The sequence below is a fragment of the Phyllobates terribilis genome, unplaced genomic scaffold, assembly GCF_046119375.1.
Source record: "Phyllobates terribilis strain yellow unplaced genomic scaffold, ASM4611937v1 Scaffold_2__4_contigs__length_985480577, whole genome shotgun sequence".
Lineage (NCBI taxonomy): Eukaryota > Metazoa > Chordata > Amphibia > Anura > Dendrobatidae > Phyllobates > Phyllobates terribilis.
The window spans coordinates 819675225-819701309 of record NW_027362762.1 but is presented as its reverse complement, the minus strand read 5'-3'; the positions used below and the strand labels follow the sequence as shown (position 1 = coordinate 819701309).

Here is a 26085-nt window from a genome sequence, read left to right as displayed (position 1 = left end):
TATGTGGGGGAAAACCACTATTTGGGAACACAGCAAGACTTGGAAAGGAAGGAGCGCCATTTGACTTTTTGAATAATATGTTGCATTTGGAGAGCCCCTGATGTGCCTAAACAGTGGAAGCCACCCACAAGTGATACCATTTTGGAAACCTTGAACCTCTAGATGCTTCACAGAAGCTTATAACATTGAGCCGTGAAAATAAAAATTTCACATATTTCCCACAAGAATGTTTTTTAGCCCAAAAGTTTGCATTTTTTAAGAGTAACAGGAGAAATGACACTCTACAATTTGTTTTGCAATTTCTCTTGAGCACGCCAATACCCAATATGCAGAGGAAAACTACTCTTTGGGCGCACAGCAGGGTTCGGAAGCGAAGGAGCTCCATTTGACTTTTTGAATGCAAAATTTGCTGGAATCATTAGCGGACGCCATGCTGTGTTTGGAGAGCCCCTGATGTGACTAAACAGTGGAAACCCCCCCACAAGTGACACCATTTTGGAAACTAAACCCATCAGGGAGCTAATCTAGATGTGTGGTGAGTGCCTTGAACCCCCAGGTGCTTCACAGAAGTTTATAACATTGAGCTGGGAAAATAAATATTTCATATTTTTCCCCAAAAAATGTTATCTTAGCACCATTTTTTATTTTCACAAGAGTAGCAGGAGAAAATGGAACCCAAAATTTGCTGTGCAATTTCTCCTGAGTACACAGATACCCCATATGTTTGGGTAAACTACTGTTTGGATGCACGGCAAAGCTCAGAAAAGAAGAAGTGGGGGTTTGGAACGCAGACTTTGATGGAATGGTATGGGGGTTCCATGTCATGTTTGGAGAGCCCCGGATGTGTCTAAACAGTAGAAAACCCTCATAAGTGACCCCATTTTGGAAACTAGACCCCTCAAGGAATTTATCTAGATGTGTGGTGAGCACCTTGAGCCCACAGGTGCTTCACAGAATTTTACAACGTTGATCTGTAAAAATGAAAAAATACTATTTTTCTCACGAAAATGTTGTTTTAGTCCCCAATTTTTTCATTTTCACAAGGATAGCAGGAGAAAATGGACTCTGAAATTTGTTGTGCAATTTCTTCTGAGTACACCAATACCCCATATGTCGTCGAAAACTACTTTTGAGGCACAGGGGAAAGTTCAGAAGGGAAGGAGCGCTATATTGGAGTTCACATTTTGCTAGACTGGTTTGATAGTGCCATGTCACATTGGCAGAGCCACTAATGTGCCAGAACAGCAGAACCACCCATAAGAGACCCCATTTTACAAACTACACCTCAATTAATTCATCAAGGGGTGCATTGAGCATGTTGACACCACTTGTGCCTCACAGAATTTTACACCATTGAGCAATGAATGAATAATAATTACATTTTTACCACCAAAGGTTTGTTTTAGCCCCAGATTTTACATTTTCAAACTGGGAAATGGGTAAAATTTGTACCAAAAGTTGTCACACACTTTCTGCTTCATGTAGAAATACCCTATATGTGGCTGTACAGTATTGCTTAGACACACACGAGACTCCTGGAGCGCAGATTTTCCTAGGATAGAATGTGGACTCCATATACAAAGACTCTAAGTACTAAAAGAGAAGAATCCCCCTCAAGTGACCCCACTTTGGAAATTATACCCCTTTGGGAATTTATCTACAGATGTGTGAGGATTTTAAGTACAAGGTTGTTTTCCAGAAACAAGTAGCAGTGGATGTTGCTGAGTGAAAACTGCAAACTGCCATTGTAGTGACCAGTATGTTGCAGTGGTTAGTACGTTGTAGTGACCAGTGCGTTATGCCCATCTCATGCTTCTGGAGACATGCACCTGTAAATTAGGCGGGCTCTCATCGCTACAGAAATGCCAAACATTGTGGACGCTAACTGCGGTTTAGGCACATTGTGGAGCTCAGAAGGGAGGGGGGACATTTGGATTTGGGAGCACAGAATTTGCTGAATTTCTTATGGGGGGCAAGGGCCATTTCGCTTTTCCAGAGCCTTTGTGCTACCAGTAACGTGGAAGCCCCCTATATGTCCATTAACAGGGGACTTTTTTTTTTTTGTCAATTGAGTTGAAGCTTTTATTGTGATCCAAAATGTTCCCATTTATCCTGTGCTGAGCATTTACTTTGGAGTTTCCATTTAAATCTCTGAGTGATATAATTTAGATGAAACCCCAAAGAAATCCATCCGCGATAATGAGGCAGCAGAGTTACTCTAGACTCCGTCTGGCCTCTGTTCAGCGGTGTCCTCTTTTCAGAGGTGCACAAAACTGTGGTCGACGGCACTTTTATGCATGGCTAAAAAGACAGACACCACCGGATCAGTGTCTCCATCTGCCTCATTATAGGGAATCTTCTGCTGGGGTTCCATCTGAATCACGTATTTCAGAGATTTACACAGAAACCCTGGTGTAAGCGCTCAGTGTAGAGCGAACAATAAATGTGTGCCGAGCCTTACTGCAATCTTTGGGATGCAGAATGAACAAATCAGCAGCAGGTGAAGAATTGTTTTTATTTATTTTTTACGCTGTTCCTCGTGCAGTATAAGTGAGTAGACAAATTTATTCTTCAGGTTGGTGCGATTACAGCGATACTAGATTTATATCGGGTTTTTATGTTTGGCTGCTGTCACTCACTAAAAGATGCTTTTTTTTGCAAAAACTGTTTTTTTGCATCACCATATTTTGAGAGCTATAATTTTTCCATATTTCTGCCGACAGAGTCATGTGAGGGCTTTTTTTTGCGGGAGGGGTTGACGTTTTTATCTGATTTCTGCAGCGAAAATGACGCGCCCCTGGGCCTGTGTCGCGCTGCGTTGCGCATGCGGGAGCCTACCCGGAGCCGGATCAGTAGAGGGTTGTAGTCTCGTGGCGGTGACCCGGTCCGTGCCCAGGGAGTCAAACTAGATGGCAGTCTATTAGTAGTAAATAGTTGATGACTACGCCACCCGTTGAGTGCAGCCAGGGAGCTGCTGCTGCAGGGCAGACCGCTGAGGCCGGTGGTAGGATTGTGCAGCGTGATAGTATAACCCCCAACGGGAGGGGTATGGCCTCAGGGCAGCCGACGTGGATGATGGGGGTAGCAGGAACCACTCAGAGACGGTACGGTGTAGTTCAGGGTCTTTACTGGTAACAACGATAGACCCTCCCGGAGTACTTGCTAGCAAACGGGGCCTGGTCAGTCTTTGAGCAGATGGGATCTCCCCTGGCCAGGCGTAGTTATAGGCCTCACAAACTGACTGTACTCTTCTGGCTACCTTGCTAGAAGCTGATGTAAGTAGCCCACGTCCCTGAGTGTACCGTGTGGTGCTCACCCGTATGGCCGGTGACTCGGGGCCTTCTAATGGCTTCCGCTCCACGATGGCGGTGCTGGTCCCACGCGTGTGACCGTGCCTTCGGGCTTCTGGGCCAGAGGACCTGAAATCCCCTGCCTGACGGATTCTGCTGCTGGGTAGAAGTTAGTCCCCACAGCCTCGGACTCCGGGTCCGGTAAAGAATCTTCTTAGTCAGGGCGAGCGCTGCAGCTGCCAGCCCCTGACTCCTTGGAACTCTGCTGTTTCCTATGCTGCTTCTTGTCTCCACTCTCCTTGTCTGACTCTCCCTGCCTCAGCCCCGGGTTTTTACAGGGGAAGCTCTTCCCCTCCCAAGACTGGGCAGGAGGTGTGGCATGCACAGGATCCCTGACCAAAGGACCTCCCACCTGCTCTCAGACATAACATTACATTACTGTGGAAAACCAGACCCCTGGGGTGCCACATTCCCCCCTAGTGAAATTTAGTACTCCGGGACTAAACACATTTAGAGAAACATAACAAAGTATAACAATAACAACACAATAAGAAAAACACATAAGATGGTTGCGGCGTGTCCGCAACCGGGTGCAGTCTTTGAAGAAAATCAAAGGTGTCCATTTCACCAACACAGGGAGACGTAACCAGGTAGGGGTCTGTCCTACCCCGAGTCCTTAACAGTCTCTAGTCCATCCTGGGTTACGCTCCAACTATATACAAGGATTCCCGGTAAATCCACCAAGGTTTCCTAAAAACAACTGGAAACACAAAATTATTCACAAGCAACAATACACAGAAAAAAACATAAATAAAACAATTTATACACTTTAAATCCTCCAACGTGCGGGTAACTGGCCTCTAGTGGCCCGAGTGGACCTACGGAGCTGACTGTCTGGCCCTGAACTACAGGGTGTAGGAGCTGTCAAGGGTAAACTGGGCAGCTGTCTACCGGCTCTTTGTCTCACTAGGGGTACGGCAGGCTCACTATAAGCAGAGGGTTGATTCTCCTGTTCTGCTTGTGTGGAGTCTTCTGCCTCCTGGACCGGCTGTTCTTCCAGCTCTACCCGTTGCTCCGTAGGTTCTTGGGATGATGGTTGGAGGAAGGTGAGTACGGGTACCACAACTGCACCATTGACTTGAGTCCAAGACTGAGGGAAGTCCCCGAGCACGGTACTAACCATATCTTCCCTTTCTTCCACGGGTCGATGGTCTTCTTGTTCCTCTTCAGGGTTCCTCAGTTGTTCGGGACACTTCTTCAGGTGGTCCCGGGATACAATGGCTGTGGTTTCCCCTCCGTCTTTACTGATGGTACAGACCTTCGGGTTCTCGTGGCTTGAGGGCAGTACGGTGTACGGGTCCTCCTCCCACTGGTCATCCAACTTGTGGAGCCGTCTTTTCCTCTTCAAGACCTGCTCTCCGGGTACCAGGGGAACAGCGGGAGCATACTGGTTGTAAGTCTTCTCTTGTCTTTCCCTAGCCTGACAGAGACTTCGCTCCACGCTCTCTTGTACTCTCCGGTACTGCTGCTGCCTCTCTGTGTCCCAGTCTGTTTCTGGTGAAGTGTCCTCAGGTGTCAGGACTCCCATTTCCAGGTCAACAGGTAACTTACCAGGTCTCGCCCTCATTAGGTAAGCCGGGGTACAGTTGGTGGAACCTACCGGGATGTGGTTGTATAGGTCCACCAGATCGGGCAACTTCTCAGGCCACAGACTGCGTTCTTCCAGGGGCAATGTTTTTAGCAGATCCATTACCACCTGGTTCATTTTTTCACAAAGTCCATTAGTTTGCGGATGGTAGGGTGTCGTCCTTATCTTCCGGCAGCCATACAGATTGCAGAATTCCTGGAAGACCTCCGCTTCAAAGGCAGGTCCCTGGTCCGTCAGCACTTGGTCCGGGTACCCGTGTGGACGGCAGAAGTGCTGCTGGAAGGCTCTAGCTGCTGTTTGAGCCGTTAAGTCCTTGACGGGGACGACAACCAAGAACCGGGAGTAATGATCCACGATGGTTAACGCGTAGACGTAGCCACTTCTGCTTGGGGTCAGTTTTACATGATCCAAGGCTACCAGTTCCAACGGTTGCCGGGTGACGATGGACTGCAGGGGAGTCTTCTGGCTGGCCCGGTCCTTCCTTCTCAGATTGCACGGGCCACAGTCTCTGCACCACTTCTCGATGGTTCCCCTCATGCCTACCCAGTGGAACCGCTCGCGCAGCAGGAACTCCAGCTTTTTCCACCCGAAGTGTCCAGCTCCGTCGTGGTATGCCTCCATCACCATGGCTGCGTCTCTTCGTGGCACCACTACTTGCCAGAGTAGTTCATGCGTCCGGGAGTTGACCATTCTGCGGCACAACTTCCCCTTGTAAAGGAATAGTCGACTCTTCTCCGCCCATAGTTGTTTGGCTTCCTCCGGAGCGTCTGGTTCAAGTCGAGCCTCCGGCCGAGTCAGCATCTCCTTCACCAGTCGGACGGCAGGGTCGCTGTCTTGCGTTTCCGCCCAGTTGTAGTGGGGTAAGGGGTTCAACGTAGCAGCCTGTTTACCCCTTACCCGGTGGGAATACTGGATAGTCCCATGACGGTGGAACGCAGGGAGTTCAACTTCTTCCAGTCCCTCCGGATCTTCTCCTTCGTCCGGCAGGTTGGGCATCCTGGACAGGGCATCCGCGTTAGTATTGGAGCGTCCTGCCCGGTATTTGATTGTGAACTCGTAGTTGGACAGACGGGCCATCCACCTCTGCTCCAGGGCACCGAGTCTTGCCGTGTCCAGGTGTATCAACGGGTTGTTATCCGTGTATACGGTGAACCGGGAAGAAGCGAGGTAATGCCTAAAGCGCTCGGTGACTGCCCATACCACGGCCAGGAACTCTAGCTTAAATGAGCTGTAATTCTCGGGGTTCCTTTCGGTGGGTCGCAGTTTTCGGCTGGCATAGGAGATCACTCGTTCTCTCCCCTGCTGAATCTGGGATAGTACGGCTCCTAGCCCGATGTTACTGGCGTCGGTGTAGAGGATGAAGGGCTGGCTATAGTCTGGGTACGCCAAGATTTCATCCCCCGTGAGGGCCATCTTCAGCTGGCGGAAGGACTCTTCTTCTAGCTCTTCCCATTTGAAGGGCGGCTTCTGGTTCTTGGCCTTCCGGGACTGGCCTATCAGGAGGTCCTGCATAGGCGCTGCCTTTTTGGTGAAACCGGGAATAAACCTTCGGTAGTAGCCTACCAACCCTAGGAACTGCCGCACTTCTTTTACGCTGGAGGGGCTTGGCCATCCCTTAATTGCGGTGATCTTATCGGGGTCGGGAGCCACTCCGTCAGCGCTCACCACGTGTCCCAGGTATTGCACCTTTGGTTTCAGGAGGTGACACTTGGAGGGTTTCACCTTTAGGCCGTAACTCGCCAGAGCTTCGAACACCTCCGCCAGGTGTTTCAGGTGGTCCTCATAAGTTTTGGAGTATACGATGACATCGTCCAGGTACAACAGGACCGTCTCGAAGTTTCTGTGGCCCAGACAGCACTCCATTAATCGTTGGAAGGTTCCTGGGGCGTTGCAGAGTCCGAACGGCATGCAGGTGAACTCGCTAAGTCCCATCGGGGTGGTGAATGCGGTCTTCTCCCGGTCCGCCTCTGCTACAGGAACCTGCCAGTACCCGCTAGTGAGATCCAAGGTAGAGAAGAAGTTAGCAGATCTTAAAGCAGCCAATGACTCCTCTATCCTTGGTAAGGGGTACGCATCCTTGTGTGTGATACGGTTGATTTTCCGGTAATCTACACACATCCTCATGGTGTTGTCTTTCTTTTTGACTAAAACTAGTGGGGCTGCCCAGGGGCTACAGCTATCCCGGATTACCCCAGCCTCCTTCATGTCTCTAAGCATCCCCTTGGCGTGTTGGTAATGTGCAGGGGGTACGGGTCGATACCTCTCTTTTATGGGAGGATGATCTCCCGTGGGGATGCGGTGTTCTACCCCCTTGACTCGCCCGAAGTCTAACGGGTGTTTACTAAACACTCTCTCATACTCTTGAACCACCCGATAGACTCCTTGTTTCTGATGTGAGGGAGTGGAATCAGTACCCAAATGTAGTTGCTGACACCAGTCCTCCATGTCTTTCTTAGAGCCGTTACCTTCCTCCGGGTGAGATGGAGGCAAGGGTTCCACAGATTGTATAGAATTTTGATTAGTGGTATATAATTTGGCTAGCGTGGCATACCGGGGCAGGTACACTTCCCTCTCCCCGATATTTATTATGCGAATGGGCACCCTCCCATGGCGTACATTGACCACCCCCCGTGCTGTCAAAATGGTGGGCCTACTGTCTGAGTAAACTGGTTCTACCATTGCCTGGTAATCTCTTCCTCTCAGACCAATAGCTGCCCGGCACCAAATCATCATTTCACTTTTTGGGGGCATGGCAATAGGAAAAGGGTCACACATTCTTACGCTACCAATCTCACCGCCGGAGAGTTCCACTTGTTGCCGTTGCATCAGTGCCCGGATCTCTTTCTGGAGCACCCGCTGCTCGCCGGAGCTGGCGTTCTTGGCAACCTGCTGTAAAAGGAAAATCACCTCTGCAAGACAATTTTCAATTACGTTAGTTCCTAGAGTTATTTTTGGGTGACTCTCATGTTTATCAATATCTACAATGATCAGTCCCTGTGCGGCCAGTTCGACTCTACCGATTTTGAGGGCCACCTCCTTAAATCCGATCTGTGGCACGGGCTGGCCATTGCTGGCGATGATACTCAAGTCGTCGTCAGGGTAGTGGGTAATATCCGAGTCATTCCAGTACTGCTTGAAGAGCACGTACGGGATGGTGGTGACCTGTGACCCGGTATCCAGTAGGGCACTCATGGGAATGCCATCCAGTACCACAGGCAAGACTGGACGTCCTCCCACATATCTGTCGCGCCAGTTCGATGGGCCTGGTGATCTTTTTCCTGGGGGTTGGCCCTCTACCCCAGGTTGTGCCCGTTTAAAGAACAGTACCTTTCCATATGTCCGGGTTGATTGCAGCGGCGGCAGATGGGTCGTCCGTCCTCGCTGTATCGGTCACTGGGTCTTCCTCTGGCCGGTGGGGTCCTCCTTGGTCGACGCCACGGGATGTCCTCCGGTCCGGATGCCAGCTGGATCTTCCCTGGGGTGGAAACCTGTAAAGACTGCACAGTTCGGGTTAGCGCAGCAACGCTCTTAGCTAGCTCTTGGACCTGATGGTGTAGGTCTGGAGCCGGGTCATTGTCCAAAGCCTGCGCATCAGCTCCCACAGGCCCTGCTGACAAGGGCGCCGCCTCCTGGTAGTAAGTGGTAGTGGGGCGTCTGTGGGTCACAACGCCACCTGGTGCCGGTTCTCGGAGCACCCGGATGGCTCTGTCCTTGAACTGTGCAAAGTCCAGATGGGGATCCTGTAAGGCCATTGCCCGCAACTGGGTTCGGTGGGCATTGCAATATAAACCCTCTATAAATTGTTCAGTCAACAGCCTGTCCTCGTTTCCCACCCCATCAGGGTCGGTCTGCTTTATGGCCCTCAGGGCCTCTTGTAGGTTTAGTGCATAGTCCCTTATACTCTCATGCGCTCGCTGCTTGCACCCGTAGAATCTAAGCTTAATCTCGGCTGAGGTGCGGGTATCAAAGGTGTCCTTCAGCCGGGTTAGTATCCCTGCGACAGTCTTCCTCCCAGGTGGCCAGGATTTTACTTCCCTTTTGGCTGCCCCGGTTAGTTGGGCCACCAGGATGCTCACTTTTTGCTCTTCTGTGAGGGGGTACACCTGGAAGAGGCTATCCAGCTTTTCTCTAAAGTCATGCAGGGTATGTGACTCCCCTGAATACTGGGGTAGCCAAGCTGCTCCCGGGATATAGGGCATGGTGAAGGGCATAACTGCAGCAGCGGTAGCGCTGGCGGGGGTTGGGGCAGTGAAGCTCTCCTCCGTATCCGACATCTTCCTCCCCCCTAGTGGACCGTGGCCTACCTTGCGATGATCCTCTTCCGTAGGCCGCGGCTCCGCAGTGGATCGTCAGGGTTGAGGACCTTCCGTCGCGCTCCTGTGACGTCGGCGTCTGCTGGGCTCCTTCCAGGACCTTACGCAACGTCCGGACGTGAGGCGGGGCTTCAGTTCTCGCGCGCTTTCGGAGTCCACGCCCCTCTTCTTCCCGCGCGGCGTCCCCAAGATGGCGTCCAACGGCGGGAAAACTCCACGGATGGCGGGAAGAAGGCCGAAGATGGCGCCGGATGGCGGGAAACTTCACCGATGGCGGGAAGAAGGTAGAAGATGGCGCCGGATGGCGGGAAACCTCTACGGATAGCGGGAATCTTCACCACTGGTAAGTTTGAACAGTCTTTGCTTTTCAGGCACGCAGTACCCGGTGGTTGCGGGCACGAAATCCTGCCGACTACGCCAAAGTTGACGCGCCCCTGGGCCTGTGTCGCGCTGCGTTGCGCATGCGGGAGCCTACCCGGAGCCGGATCAGTAGAGGGTTGTAGTCTCGTGGCGGTGACCCGGTCCGTGCCCAGGGAGTCAAACTAGACGGCAGTCTATTAGTAGTAAATAGTTGATGACTACGCCACCCGTTGAGTGCAGCCAGGGAGCTGCTGCTGCAGGGCAGACCGCTGAGGCCGGTGGTAGGATTGTGCAGCGTGATAGTATAACCCCCAACGGGAGGGGTATGGCCTCAGGGCAGCCGACGTGGATGATGGGGGTAGCAGGAACCACTCAGAGACGGTACGGTGTAGTTCAGGGTCTTTACTGGTAACAACGATAGACCCTCCCGGAGTACTTGCTAGCAAATGGGGCCTGGTCAGTCTTTGAGCAGATGGGATCTCCCCTGGCCAGGCGTAGTTATAGGCCTCACAAACTGACTGTACTCTTCTGGCTACCTTGCTAGAAGCTGATGTAAGTAGCCCACGTCCCTGAGTGTACCGTGTGGTGCTCACCCGTATGGCCGGTGACTCGGGGCCTTCTAATGGCTTCCGCTCCACGATGGCGGTGCTGGTCCCACGCGTGTGACCGTGCCTTCGGGCTTCTGGGCCAGAGGACCTGAAATCCCCTGCCTGACGGATTCTGCTGCTGGGTAGAAGTTAGTCCCCACAGCCTCGGACTCCGGGTCCGGTAAAGAATCTTCTTAGTCAGGGCGAGCGCTGCAGCTGCCAGCCCCTGACTCCTTGGAACTCTGCTGTTTCCTATGCTGCTTCTTGTCTCCACTCTCCTTGTCTGACTCTCCCTGCCTCAGCCCCGGGTTTTTACAGGGGAAGCTCTTCCCCTCCCAAGACTGGGCAGGAGGTGTGGCATGCACAGGATCCCTGACCAAAGGACCTCCCACCTGCTCTCAGACATAACATTACATTACTGTGGAGAACCAGACCCCTGGGGTGCCACAAAAACACTTAAAAAATGCTTGGTAATACGTGCCTCATGGTCCCCAATGATAAGCCGTATGTGCTGCGCACATGCTACGGAAATTTCCGCTGCGGATTATCATTGCGGAAAAATACGCAGCATGTCCATAAATTTTGCGGACACGCTGCGTAATTGCCGCTATTGAGTTGCATTGAATCGCTTAATATCCACATGACTACATGTGCACATGCGGATATTAAGCGATTCAATGTGCGGATGGTACCCGGGTCGGGAGAAGAGGAGAAGAGGAGCGTACCTGTTAAATAAAGAATTTGAAATAAAAAATAAACATATACTCACCTTCTGATGTCCCCCCGGTCTCCTCAGTGACGCCGGCAGTCGCGTGACCTGTCACATGACTAAATGACGTCATGAAACGTCCTTTCACACCACCGCGAGCCGTACAAGAGAGCGGACGCAGCGGAGAAAAGACCGGGGGCTATCAGAAGGTAAGTATAATGTTTTTTTTGTTTTTTTGGGGGTTTTTTACCATTTTTATTCTTTTTTTCAACTATTAACTTGGTCACACTATATAAATCCATGCCAGTTGCATGGATTTCTATAGTGTGACCAAGTTGTCAAGCACTTTTCAAAGTGATGCTAAAATCGCTTGGAAAAGCGCTTGATAACACGCATGCAGAAATGCATGCAAAAACGCTTGACAAACGCTTCTACCTGGCAGGAAAAACGCATGGAAAATCCGCATGCGTTTTTCCTGCCATGGAGATGCGGAAAAAATCTGAAGCATTTCTGCATCGTGGGCACATAGCCTTATAACGTATAGCAATGCAGGAGCATTGCTATACTTTATAACCTGTCACTGCACATGATCTAACTACCTTGCTAGTGCCTGGTGACCTGGATGTCGTCATAATGATATCGGGTCACCATGGCAAAGATCGGAACCCCACGATGACGTCACGGGGTCTCCGATTCAAGAGCAGAAGGGCTTATGTCCCTCTGCCTGCTTGCTAAATGCTGTTATCAATTTAGGGGGTTAAAGTGCCGGAAGTGGTGCGGGCACCTCTCCTGGCACTGAGAGCTGGGTGTCAGCTGTCAGAATCAGCTGACACCCTTGAGCGATTGCGCACGCAGAACCTCTGTGCACTTAAAAATCGCCTGGACGTATCCCCTAAGTCCAAGGTCATTAACTACCAGGCGACCAAGACATGTGGATACGTCTAAGGTCAGAAAGGGATTAATAATGTCCCCCATCCCAGTCTCCTTCTTGGAATTATAAGCCCAGTCCTTGCTCCTTCCTGTAATAATGTCCCCCACCCTTTATACCTTTATTTAATAATGTCATTCATCCTGGGCTCCTGAATTTATTAAGGTCCATCATCGTGAGCCCTTCCTCTAATAATGTTCCCCATCCTGTGCCCTTCCTGTAATAATGTCTCACATTCTGGGCCCCTTTAATTAATAATGTTCCCCTTCCTAGGCCCCTTCTTGTAATAATGTCCCCCACTCTGTGTCCCTTTATTTAATAATGTCCTCCATCCTGGGCTCCTTTATTTAATAAGGTCCCCCATCGTGAGCCCTTTACTTAATAATGTCCACCATCCTGGGCCCTTACTGTAAAAATGTCCCCAATTCTGAGCTCTGTCCAGTAATAATGTCCCCAATTCTGAGCTCTCTCCTGTAATAATGTCCCCCACCCTGGCACTCTTCTGCAATACAGAAAATAAAAATGATTCTTCTTACCTGTCCATGCTCCCACGGCGAACGACGCCCTCTTGCTGCTCCATTTTCAGCGCAGATGGGGTAGCGCGTGGCAGTGATATCATACAACGACTACGCCAACATCAGCTACTGGTCTCTGACAGGCTAGCTGCCATTTTAACTACTGTGGTGCAGAAAGCTGATGACATACAATACATTTCAACTGAATATGTGTCTGAGAACGCACATTCGGTTAAAACCAGTGCTGTTTTCAGAGGGTCCCCTCTGCATCCTGCCTTTGAACCGAGGCCTGCCGAAGAATTCTCCAGTTTCACAGCGGGTCAATACGACACTGTTCACACATCAGAGTTTGTCGTACAGTCATGGCCAAAAGTTTTGAGGATGACACCAAAATTATATTTTCACATGATCTGCTGGCCTCTGGTTTTTATTAGTGTTTGTCTGATGTTTATATCACATGCAGAAATATAATTGCAATCATATTATGAGTACCAATAGGTTATATTGACAGTTAGAATGAGTTAATGCAGCAAGTCAATATTTGCAGTGTTGCCCCTTCTTCTTCAAGACCTCTGTAATTCTCCCTGGCATGCTCTCAATCAACTTTTGGACCAAATTCTGACTGATAGCAGTCCATTCTTGCATAATCAATGCTTGCATTTTGCCAGAATTTGTTGTTTTTTCTTTGTCCACCCGTCTCTTGATGATTGACCACAAGTTCTCAATGGGATTAAGATCTGGGGAGTTTCCAGGCCATGGACCCAAAATCTCTATGTTTTGTTCCATGAGCCATTTAGTTATCACCTTTGCTTTATGGCAAGGTGCTCCATCATGCTGGAAAAGGCATTGTTGGGCGCCAAACTGCTCTTGGATGGTTGGGAGAAGTTGCTCTTGGAGGACATTCTGGTACCATTCTTTATTCATGGCTGTGTTTTTAGGCAAGACTGTGAGTGAGCCGATTCCCTTGGCTGAGAAGCAACCCCACACATGAATGGTTTCAGGATGCTTTACAGTTGGCATGAGACAAGACTGGTGGTAGCGCTCACCTCTTCTTCTCCGAATAAGCTGTTTTCCAGATGTCCCAAACAATCGAAAAGGGGATTCATCAGAGAAAATGACTTTGCCCCAGTCCTCAGCAGTCCACTCCCTGTACCTTTTGCAGAATATCAGTCGGTCCCTGATGTTTTTTCTGGAGAGAAGTGGCTTCTTTGCTGCCCTTCTTGAAACCAGCCCTTGCTCAAAGAGTCTCTTCCTCACAGTGCGTGCAGAAGCACTCACACCAGCCTGCTGCCATTCCTGAGCAAGCTCGGCACTGCTGGTAGTCCGATCCCGCAGCTGAAACAGTTTTAAGATACGGTCCTGGCGCTTGCTGGTCTTTCTTGGGCGCCCTGGAGCCTTTTTGACAACAATGGAAGCTCTCTCCTTGAAGTTCTTGATGATGCGATAGATTGTTGACTGAGGTGCAATCTTTGTAGCTGCGATACTCTTCCCTGTTAGGCCATTTTTGTGCAGTGCAATTGTAGCACCCTGAGGATTCGGCTGCTACAGGGGTATTACACCTCAAGCCAGAGGTGTGGTATTCCACTCCCGGGTAAGGATGGAGTGTGGAACTAAGCTCAGTAGGCTGCATGCACTACACACATCCCATTTCCGGGGGACAGACCGATGGTACTCTCACTAGAGAAATGTGCAGGTACGACAGTGTCTGTCCCTGGCTGGAGTGGGAGGGGGGTGGAACATCCCAGTAGTGTAGGGGCAGATAGGGGGAGCAGTCTGGGTAATGCTAGGAGCTCATTGGGTGCTGGTCACCTGAGCTCACACATAGAGGGAGTATATAAGGTGGGCACCATCTTAGATCAGGGTCAGTCTGTCAGAGTTGAGTCAGAGAAGCAGAGCAGCTCAGCCAGCTCCAAGGCCAAGAGAGAGAGAGAGGAGAAGGAAGGACCCAGAGGGGGAGAAGAGGGAACTCCAAGAACCCAAAATTAGACCAGAGGGTGAAGAGTTGGCACAAGGGTACCGGATCCCAAGCTGGTGGAGGGCCCTAATCCTTAGCCAGAGACCGGAGGTCGTGGGCAGGATCTGCCACGACCACCCACTAAATCCACCCGGAAGGCAAACCGTGAATAGGGTCAGGGAACCCAGAGACAAGGGTTTTACCAACAAGAGGCCCGAGGGAGCCGGACTTAGGTGGATCCCTGGTGGGGAAGGCCAGAGAGAAGGACAAGTCAGAAAGGGAGCTCAGGACCACGCTCCAGAATCACCTGGGGGTTGGCCGAGTCCAGGACCTGGTGGACGCAGCGCGGCTCAGGCGGTCACTCAAGGCCGGAGTGACCAACACAAAAGCAGTAAGTAAAACCCTGAACTGCACAGCCCGACTCGGAGTCTTATTACCACTCTCACTGCACCACCACAACCACCACCCTCTACAACTGACCCCCTGAGGCTATACCCCTCCCGTTGGGGGTTATACTACCTGAGCTGCACACACACCACCAGCCTCAGCGGACCCTGCTGCAGCGGCGGCCGTAGTGACCGCAAATCAACGGGTGGCGTAGTCGACACTAAAGAACATCCAGCAACATCTGTAGGACTGCCACACACTGAGCTTGACACCCTGGGCACGGACCGGGTCACCGCCACTCGGAGATTACAACCCCCATCTGATCCGGCTCCGGGTATCCCCCAAACAACACTGGCCCAGGGGGCGCGTCAACTTTGGCGTAGTCGGCAGGATAACGTGCCCGCAACAACCGGGTACTGCGTGCCTGAAGAAAAGTTCACCGTTACCTTAAAAAGAAGTCTCCCGCCGGTTCCGGAGGGTCCCCGCCAACGGACCCCATCACAGGTCGTTTCCCGCCGGTTGTCCGCCATTTGCAGCTTTTTCCCGCCATCCATGGAGTTTCCCGCCACTGGGAGACGATTCCCGCCATTTCCGGGGATTTCCCGCCTTGGAGGAGCGGACGCCATTGTGGGCGTGCCAGAAGGTGGCAAAGGGCCACCTCCCATCGTGGGCCAGGTCGAAGAATGGCGCCAAAAGCGGAAACCGCGCCCACCAACAGAGACTGTGATGCTGGAAGTGTCCATCAGCGTAAGAGAACTGCCCCTGGAACTGACAATCACAAAGTTGCCCCGGGACCACCCTCAATGTGGGCGGAGACGGAACAGAAGAACGAAGATGGGTGTCGCCTGGAGCAGTCTGGAGAGAGCGCACCCGGAGACAAGAAGTCTGGAGAAGAGTCCAGAGAAAGCCTACCCGGAGATGGAGGGAGAGTCAGGCAGCACCGACCCAGTGGTCAGGAGCCTGCTGCAAGCAACAACCCCACTAGGCCTAGTGGAGGTCCTGGCACAGCTCCCCCGAGACCGGGAGTGTGCACAGACTGCGCTGGAGGGCCTCGCACGGAGGATGGCCCGGGTGCAGCGAGAGACGTTGGCGGAGTGGAGCCGAGAGATGGCCCAGCAGACCGGAACCCATCAGCGGAGCACGCCACTCGAGACGAGGAGACAGACCGCCTCTGAGGATGGTGCAGGAGGACTCAAGGCCGGAGACGGCGCCGAGAAGGGAGCTGAACGAATGGAGGCAGGTAAAGGGGACGTCTCTACCCCGAGCCGGGAAACCGCGTGCCTGCCCCAGCTCCCCGTCGCAGAGCCCGAAATTCCCCCTGCCGTGCCCGTCGCTGCATCGTCACCGCCGCAGACTAGGCCTCAACCGGACACCGCAGCCGCGACCCCTGTGACGTCACGCGCTTCGACCCTGAGCGCGGCAAAGCAGGAAATACCATCGGCCTGGTCGCAGGGCCGAGTAACCACGGGCGCCGCCGTTCTTACGGTGCCCTTTTCCTTTAGCGTGCCCCAAGCCTGGTCGCAAGGCCTGGTCAACCCGGGCGCCGCTACCACCACAGCGCCCATAACACCTAAAGTACCGCACCTGGGTGAGGACCTGTTCGCCCAGCATACGTGCCCGGATGGGCAGCCCTTCATATGGCCACCGGAGTTTCACCATCCCCGACTCCGGAAAGAAAGACCCCTAGATGAACCCCTGATTCCGGTTCCGAAGCCCGTCAGGAGGACCCAGCCCCCGCTAGAGGAGGCACAGTTTGAGTGGGACCCCACCGGAGGAGACCTCATGGGGTTCACTCAGGAGACTCGGGCGGCCGCAGCGGAACGTGCAGAGTGCTGCCGCCAGCAGCTCGAGGTCTTCGAGAAGGAGCGGAGAGAGAGGCGGGTCCGGGAACAGCAAGCACAGATAAGGAGCGCGGAGCAGAAGAGCCGGACCAGGAGGAACCCCCGTGCAGCTCATGGCCCCGTACTACCGGGACTGTGATTAAATTCAACCTGCAGCATGGGTGGGGCTTCATAAAAGACCATCATACCCCCGGCGACGTCTTTGTCACACGCAGAGACGTAGAAAGCCATCTGCCGGAGGGACACAGAGGCCGTGACCTGTACGTAGGGGACGAGGTCACCTTCACCCGGCACAAGTGTGCCAAAGGACCCTACGCCCTCCATGTACATCGCCTGACGGAGGAGGAGCTGCGGTATGAGGAGGAGCAGGAGGACCCGGATGGGTCTAAATCCAAAGAAGGAGCAGGAGGACGCCATCGTTAAAGTACGGTAAAGAGACTGTAAATAGTTACCCATCGGGGTACAGTGAACTGTTGCTGCTTTAAATAAGTCCCCGTTGGGACAAGAGTGAACTGTTAAACCGTGTGTCCCTATTCCCATTACCTGGCCGGGGACTGAGAGCGGCCATATTCCTATTGTATATAGTTGCGCTTCCTAAGGCGCCCCCTACCGGTTTTATAGTAAACTGTTGTTTTTCTTAAAGAGACTGTCGCGCTTTTCCCGGTCACAAGTTGCACCGTGGCCGGAGGAGCAAGAGTGTTTACAAGGACGTTATGAAGAGTTTTTATGAAAAGTTTTATGTGATGTTTTATATGTTTATGTTTATGAAAAAAAAAAAAATTGTATGTTTTGGATGTTTTTATATCTTACAGCCCGAGGACGTGCTGTGATTTACCAGGGGGGAATGTAGCACCCTGAGGATTCGGCTGCTACAGGGGTATTACACCTCAAGCCAGAGGTGTGGTATTCCACTCCCGGGTAAGGATGGAGTGTGGAACTGAGCTCAGTAGGCTGCATGCACTACACACATCCCATTTCCGGGGGACAGACCGATGGTACTCTCACTAGAGAAATGTGCAGGTACGACAGTGTCTGTCCCTGGCTGGAGTGGGAGGGGGGTGGAACATCCCAGTAGTGTAGGGGCAGATAGGGGGAGCAGTCTGGGTAATGCTAGGAGCTCATTGGGTGCTGGTCACCTGAGCTCACACATAGAGGGAGTATATAAGGTGGGCACCATCTTAGATCAGGGTCAGTCTGTCAGAGTTGAGTCAGAGAAGCAGAGCAGCTCAGCCAGCTCCAAGGCCAAGAGAGAGAGAGAGGAGAAGGAAGGACCCAGAGGGGGAGAAGAGGGAACTCAAAGAACCCAAAATTAGACCAGAGGGTGAAGAGTTGGCACAAGGGTACCGGATCCCAAGCTGGTGGAGGGCCCTAATCCTTAGCCAGAGACCGGAGGTCGTGGGCAGGATCTGCCACGACCACCCACTAAATCCACCCGGAAGGCAAACCGTGAATAGGGTCAGGGAACCCAGAGACAAGGGTTTTACCAACAAGAGGCCCGAGGGAGCCGGACTTAGGTGGATCCCTGGTGGGGAAGGCCAGAGAGAAGGACAAGTCAGAAAGGGAGCTCAGGACCACGCTCCAGAATCACCTGGGGGTTGGCCGAGTCCAGGACCTGGTGGACGCAGCGCGGCTCGGGCGGTCACTCAAGGCCGGAGTGACCAACACAAAAGCAGTAAGTAAAACCCTGAACTGCACAGCCCGACTCGGAGTCTTATTACCACTCTCACTGCACCACCACAACCACCACCCTCTACAACTGACCCCCTGAGGCTATACCCCTCCCGTTGGGGGTTATACTACCTGAGCTGCACACACACCACCAGCCTCAGCGGACCCTGCTGCAGCGGCGGCCGTAGTGACCGCAAATCAACGGGTGGCGTAGTCGACACTAAAGAACATCCAGCAACATCTGTAGGACTGCCACACACTGAGCTTGACACCCTGGGCACGGACCGGGTCACCGCCACTCGGAGACTACAACCCCCATCTGATCCGGCTCCGGGTATCCCCCAAACAACACTGGCCCAGGGGGCGGGTCACAATGATGGCTGCACGTGTTTCTTTAGAGATAACCATGGTTAACTGAAGAGAAACAATGATACCAAGAACCAGCCTCCTTTTAAAGTGTCCAGTGATGTCATTCTTACTTAATCATGACTGTTTGATCGCCAGCCCTGTCCTCATCAACACCCACACCTGTGTTAATGGTTCAGTCACTAAAACGATGTTAGCTGCTCCTTTTAAGGCAAGACTGCAATGATGTTGAAATGTGTTTTGGGGGTTAAAGTTCATTTTCTGGGCAAATATTGACTTTGCAAGTACAGTAATTGCTGTTAAGCTGATCACTCTTTGACATTCAGGAGTATATGCAAATTGCCATTACAAAAAATGAAGCAGTAAACTTTGGAAAAATTACTATTTGTCTCATTCTCAATACTTTTGGCCATGACTGTATGTGTGCTGTTTTTTATTAGTATATTCACAAAAAAACATAAACATGTCTGATTTTGATATTATTTTTAGACCAAAGTAGCCCATTCAAGTGAATAGGTTCTTGAAAGTTATGGTTAGCTCGTGTTATTTGATTGCTATCCATTTTTCACTGTGGAGCTGATAATAGAAGCTTTGATTTTGTTTTTATACTACAAAAATGAATGTCATGCTGATGGTAAAAAGCAGGGGTGGGGAACCTTTTCTCTGTGAAGGGCCATTTAGATATTTATAACATCATTTGCATGGGGTATATATATATACCAGCATGGGGCCAGGATGAAGGACATGTATACCTGGATGAGGGACATAAATACAAGGGTGAATGGCATATACAGTCATGGCCGAAAGTGTTGGCAACCTTGAAATTGTTCCAGAAAATGAAGTATTTCTACCAAAAAAATTATTTCAGTTGAACAAATTGTGTTATACACATGTTTATTTCCTTTGTGTGTATTGGAACAACACAAAAAAACAGAGAAAAAAAGGCAAATTGGACATCATTTTACAAAAATCCAAAAATGGGTTAGCCAATACAAACAAAAGAAATAAACAAGGAGGTTTAAATGGGTGCAAAAGGGGGTTGGAAGAAACAAGGGAAAAGGACTAACGGATCAAGAAATTAAAGGAACTGTCAATTTTGCTGGAGGAAGCCTGATGAAATGGGGTTGTTTCACAGCCAAAGGCGTTGGATACTTGACCAGGATCGATGGCGGTCTCAATGCTGAGCTATATGTAAGTATCCTAGAAGGCGAGTTACTTCATAAACTCGAGTGCAATGGGTATGAAAAGGATGACAAAGTGTTCCAGCAGGACAACCACCCGAAGCATAAGTCAAGATTGGTGAAGAAATGGATCAATGACAATGAAGTAGAGGTGCTGGATTGGCCCCCACTTGGCCCCCCAGACTTCAACCCAATTGAACATTTGTGGGTAGAGTTGAAGAAAAAACTGTATACGAACCCAAGTAAGTCAATCAGTTTGCACCAACTGTGGGATCAGATTTTGGTTGAGACATGTTTGAATCTGATTGACGGTATGCCCAGAAAGATTCAGGCAGTGTTGAAAGCCAAAGGTGGATTTACAAAATATTGACAAAATATTAAAATTTAGATTTTTAGGAGTAAAACAGTAACAATGCAGTGACATGATAAGGATCTGCATAACTAATCATATGCTAAATAGTTGCAAGTCAAATTTATGTATGAGATAGCCAAGATGATTGTCTATAAAATGATCGAAGTCTTACGTTCGAAGCAGTAGTGGATGGTGAGATATGGAGCCTGAAAGTCAAAAGTTCAGAATATTGTTATCCTTTTGCTCGTCACTGTACTAATAAATCACAAACATGAATCAAAGCATGGGATATGTTGATCTTAGTACAATATAGAGCAAATGTAAATAAATTCAAGTCTATTAGTCTACAGGGTATATTATACCCTATATAAAAAAGTGCAAATGTAAATAGATCCTGGTTACAGTATAGTTAATCCAACAGCGGAATTTCACATGCGCCCCGGCAGGGAGCGCATCATTCCATGCTTCCATTGGTGCCTATGACTTGATCGCTGGTCGCCGATGGGTTGTCATGATAGCTGGGGGGTCTGCTGATAACCTCCGTGCTTGTCATTACGATCCTCCTGTGAACCCTAGTATCGCTATGTTCAGAAATGTCCGATCTATCAAAATATAAAATAAATTGATCCGATTGGTAAACGGCATAATGGAAAATAAATCAAAATGCCAGAATTATGGGTTTTTGGCTGCCGCAACATTGCAATACAAGAGGCGATCTAAACATCGTATCTACCCCTAAATGATATCGGTAAAACCGTCAGCTCAATGTGCAAAAAATAAGCCCTTAGACAACCCCAGATCACGAAAAATTAAAAGGTTACGGGTCTCGGAAAATGGTGACAAAATCAAAATCATGTATGGCGCAGGCGCAGCTCATATGACAAAACTCAGTAATATAGTGAGACTAAAGTGTCATACAAGCTGCGCCAGCGCCATACACCAGCTTGTGCGCACGCGCACTAGCATCTTGCATTTGCACCTGCGTCGGACTATTCCTGTGCTCCTGTGGAATTGTAGAACATTCTTCTTTGGCAAACTGCTCCAGGTCTCAAAACTGCCATTTTGAGATCTCTCCACAGGTGTTCTCTGGGATTCAGGTCTGGACTCATTGCTGGCCACCTTAGAAGTCTCCAGTGCTTTCTCTCAAACCATTTTATAGTGCTTTTGGAAGTGTGTTTTGGGTCATTGTCCTGCTGGAAGACCCATGACCTCCGAGGGAGACCCAGCTTTCTCACACTGGGCCCTACATTATGCTGCAAAATTTGTTGGTAGTCTTCAGACTTCATAATGCCATGCACACAGTCAAGCAGTCCAGTGCCAGAGGCAGCAAAGCAACCCCAAAACATCAGGGAACCTCCTCCGTTTGACTGTAGGGACCGTGTTCTTTTCTTTGAATGCCTCTTTTTTTTTCCTGTACACTCTATGTTGATGCTTTTTCCCAAAAAGCTCTACTTTTGTCTCATCTGACCAGAGAACATTCTTCCAAAACGTTTTAGGCTTTCTCAGGTAAGTTTTGGCAAACTCCAGCCTGGCTTTTTTATGTCTCGGGGGAAGAAGTGGGGTCTTCCTGGGTATCCTACTATACAGTCCCTTTTCATTCAGACACTGACGGATAGTACGGGTTGACACTGTTGTACCCTCGGACTGCAGGGCAGCTTGAACTTGTTTGGATGCTAGTTGAGGTTCATTATCCACCATCCGCACAATCTTGCGTTGAAATCTCTCGTCAATTTTTCTTTTCCGTCCACATCTAGGGAGGTTAGCCACAGTGCCATGGGCTTTAAACTTCTTGATGACACTGTGCACGGAAGACACAGGAACATTCAGGTCTTTGGAGATGGACTTGTAGCCTTGAGATTGCTCATGCTTCCTCACAATTTGGTTTCTCAAGTCCTCAGACAGTTCTTTGGTCTTCTTTCTTTTCTCCATGCTCAATGTGGTACACACAAGGACACAGGACAGAGGTTGAGTCAACTTTAATCCATGTTAACTGGCTGCAAGTGTGATTTAGTTATTGCCAACACCTGTTAGGTGCCACAGGTAAGTTACAGGTGCTGTTAATTACACGAATTAGAGAAGCATCACATGATTTTTCAAACAGTGCCAATACTTTAGTCCACCCCCTTTTTTAGGTTTGGTGTGGAATTATATCCAATTTGGCTTTAGGACAATTCTTTTTGTGTTTTTTCATTGAAGACAAATTAAATGAAGATAATAATACCAAAGAATTTGTGATTGCAATCATTTTCAGAAAGAAACTGAGTATTATCTGATAGAATTGCAGGGGTACCAATACTTTTGGCCACCACTGTATATATATGTCCCTTATCCTGGGCCCCATCCTGGTATATATATCCTCTCATCCTGGTATATGTCCCCCGCTCTACTGCTGTTCTTTAACCCCTTCACCACCTTGGGTTTTTGCGTTTTCGTTTTTTGCCCCCTATCTCCCCTGAGCCATAACTTTTTTATTTTTTGCTCAATATGGCCATGTGAGGGCTTGTTATTTGCGGGGTGAGTTGTACTTTTTATCAACACCATTGGTTTTACCATATGATGTACTGGAAAACAGGAAAATAATTCTAAGTACAGTGAAATTGCAAAAAAAATGCAATTCCACAATTGTTTTTTTTTTGTTTTTTTTACCATGTTCACTAAATGCTAAAACTGACCTGCCATTATGATTCTCCAGGTCATTACAAGTTTGTAAATACCAAACATGTATAGGTTCTTTATTATTTAAGTAGTGAAAAAAAAATCCAGTTTGCAAAAAAAAAAGTTGCCATTTTCCAAGACCCGTAGCGTCTCCATTTTTCGTGAATCTAGGGCTCGGTCAGGGCTTATTTTTTGTGGGCAGAGCTGACGTTTTTATTGATACCATTTTGGGGTAGATAGGATTTTCTGATCACCTGTTATTGCATTTTATTGCAATGTTGTGGGGACCAAAAAACATAATTCTGGCGTTTTGATTTTTTTTCTCGTTACGTTATTTACCGATCTGATTAATTCTTTTTATATATTGATAGATCAGGCGATAGGGAACACGGTGATACCAAATATGTGCATATTTGATCTTTTTTATTTTTTTCTTATTGTTTTATTTTGAATGGGGCGAAAGGGGGGTGATTTTAACTTTTATATTATTTGAATTTTTTTTTATATTTTTTAAAAACTTTTTTTTTACTTTTCACAAGCATCAATAGTCTTTATGAGAGACTAGAAGCTGCGATCATCAAACCTGTGCTACACACAGCAGGGCTTCAGCTATGACCTTGTCGGCGCTCATAGCATCCCGGCAATGACAACCACAGAGGTCTCCTGCAAACCCCGGGTTGTTATGCCAACCCATCGGCGACCCATGCTCATGTGACACAGGCACCGATGGGCGTGATTAGTGACGTGCTTCCAGCGCAGCCATGTTAAATGCCGCTGTCGGAGATTGACAGCGGCATTTAACATGTTAACAGCCACGGGTGGATCGCGATTCCACCCGCGGCTGTTAGGGGCACATGTTCGCTGTACAGATAAACTGTTATGTGCCCGAAAACATGCGGAGTGCAGAGAGTATGGAGTGCAGGGATACGACCTTGGACGTACTCATACGTCCAAGGTCATTAATGGGTTAATGCATAGAAAAAATAAACAATGATTCTCACCTTCCTTCACGCAGCGTCCTCTTCTGAAGCCGGCAGCTGACTTCAGCGTACAAGCGTTGGGAAGAGTGCAAGGAGGTAGAAGAAGACGCAGAGTCAAGAGGAGTTAAATTGGATAGTATGTATATTAATATTTTCATGGTTAAGTGTTTTTCTATAAATCTGCAATTTTATCCGTATGGCCGGTTTGTATCTTGGTTTTCCTGGAGGTTTTACCTCAAGGCTGTTCCCAGGAGATAAGGGAGGCCTGTCCAGTGGAAGGCATAGGAATACAGTTAGTAGCACAGCATGAGGAGGGACTAGATCAGATAAAAAGGGGAAGCACTTCCTAGTTGGAGTTCGAGTACAGGAAGTCTCAGACAGTGAGAGGGCCCAGAAGAGGCATCTGATTCCATGTCACTGTCTCCCCTGTGAGGAAGAGGCCGGTCGGATTACAGCAAGAGGGAAAGATGGTGAGCCTCAGGGAAACTGTAATGCTGGACAGAAAGTCCCTGGTACCAACAGAGTCTGTGAAGGTGGGGGGCAGTTCAGGCAGAACGGAGGCAAGGACTGATAGTACACCAGACAAAAGAAACATCAACCGGAGGGGACTCTGTCTCCTGTGTGCCACAACCGCATGTATCCAAATTGCACAGAAAAGCTGAACCTGTTAAATCGGACCTAAAGTCTCCTATTATGTTTGCAGCTGTATTTGGTCTCATGGATGGGAAGTTAATAAGGACTCCTGTACGACAAGTAAGTACAGAACGAACCCCACAGCACATCATACACATGTCAGGTTCCTGTTTAGAAGAGGTGTTTCAGGGCAAAGAGAACTCAGTTCCAATCCACAGCGTGTGCCCTGAGCCACCCCTTCAAGCGCATGACGTCACTACCATGCACCCCCAATCATGAGCATGCCGATGTCAGCTGCTGGCCTCTGATTGGCCAGTAGCGTGTATTGCTACGCACGGACCTGATGGGTCTCTGCGGCGCAATATACTTCAATTGAATGTGCGTCCGACATCCAGTTGAAGTTTGTGCTGGCGTCGGCAGGCCCCCACTCACACGTCGTTTTGCCGCTACCATTGTCTGTATCTTTTAATGCATCTTATCCTTATTCATTGTGACGCGCCCCATGGGCCAGTGCTGTTAGGGGGATACCCGGAGCCGGATCAGATGGGGGTTGTAGTCTCCGAGTGGCTGTGACCCGGTCCGTGCCCAGGGTGTCAAGCTCAGTGTGTGGCAGTCCTTATAGATGTTACTAGATGTTCTTTGTGTCGACTACGCCACCCGTTGATTTGCGGTCAAAAGGCCGCCGCTGCAGCAGGGTCCGCTGAGGCTGTTGGTATGTGTGCAGCTTTGGTAGTATAACCCCCAACGGGAGGGGTATAGCCTCAGGGGGTCAGATGTAGAGGATGGTGGTTGTGAAGGTGCAGGATGAATCAGCAAGAAGACTCAGAGTCGGGCTGTGCAGTTCAGGGGTTTTTACTTACGGGTGTTCTTATGGTCACTCTGGCCTGAAGCGACCACCCGAGCCGTGCTGCGTCCACCAGGTCCTGGACTCGGCTAACCCCCAGGCAGTTCTGGAGCGTGGTCCTGAGCTCCTGTCTGACTTTCCCTCTCTTCTGGCCGTTCTCACCAGGGATCCACCTATGTCCGGCTCCCTCGGGTCTCTTGGTGGGTACACCTCCTCTGGGTTCCCTGACCCTATACTTGGTCTGCCTTCCTGGTGGATTTGGTGAGGGTCGTGGCAGATCCTGCCCACGACCTCCGGTCTCTGGCTAAGGTGTGCTTTTCTCTCTGCCAGCTTGGGATCCGGTACCCTAGGTGCCAACCCTTCACCCTGTTGCTTGTATTCTGGGGTCTTGGGGTTCCTTCTTGTTTTCTCTGGGTCCTTCTGACTCCTCTCTCTCTCTTGGCCTTGGAGCTGGGCCCAGCCGGAACCACAACTCCCTGTCAGCCCTTCTGGCTGAGCTTCTCTGCTCTGCTCCTCAGGTTACACTCTGACAGACTGACCCTGATCTAAGATGGTTCCCACCTTATATACTCCCTCTATGTGTGAGCTCAGGTGACCAGCACCCAATGAGCTCCTAGCTTTACCCAGGCTGCTCCCCCTATCTGCCCCTACACTACTGGGATGTTCCACCCCCCTCCCACTCCAGCCAGGAACAGACACTGTCGTACCTGCACATTTCTCTAGTGGGAGTACCATCGGTCTGTTCCTCGGAAATGGGATGTGTGTAGTGCATGCAGCTCACTGAGCTCAGTTCCACACTCCATCCTTACCCGGGAGTGGAATATCACACCTCTGGGTTGAGGTGCAATACCCCTGTAGCAGCCGAATCCTCAGG

The 26085-nt window shown here is 49.9% G+C and overlaps 1 protein-coding gene across 5 annotated transcripts in view; it reads left to right on the top strand.

Moving 5' to 3' along the window:
* LOC141231210 (uncharacterized) overlaps nt 1-26085 on the top strand; it is a 178831-nt gene that overhangs the window by 127360 nt on the left and 25386 nt on the right. For 2 of the 5 annotated variants that reach the window (XR_012297649.1, XR_012297655.1), the window contains exon 2: nt 23770-23870. The exons of the other annotated variants lie outside the window; for them this stretch is intronic. The gene's annotated coding sequence lies outside the window, so the exon portion shown is untranslated. The remainder of the gene's footprint in view (nt 1-23769; nt 23871-26085) is intronic. 5 annotated transcript variants of the gene reach the window in all.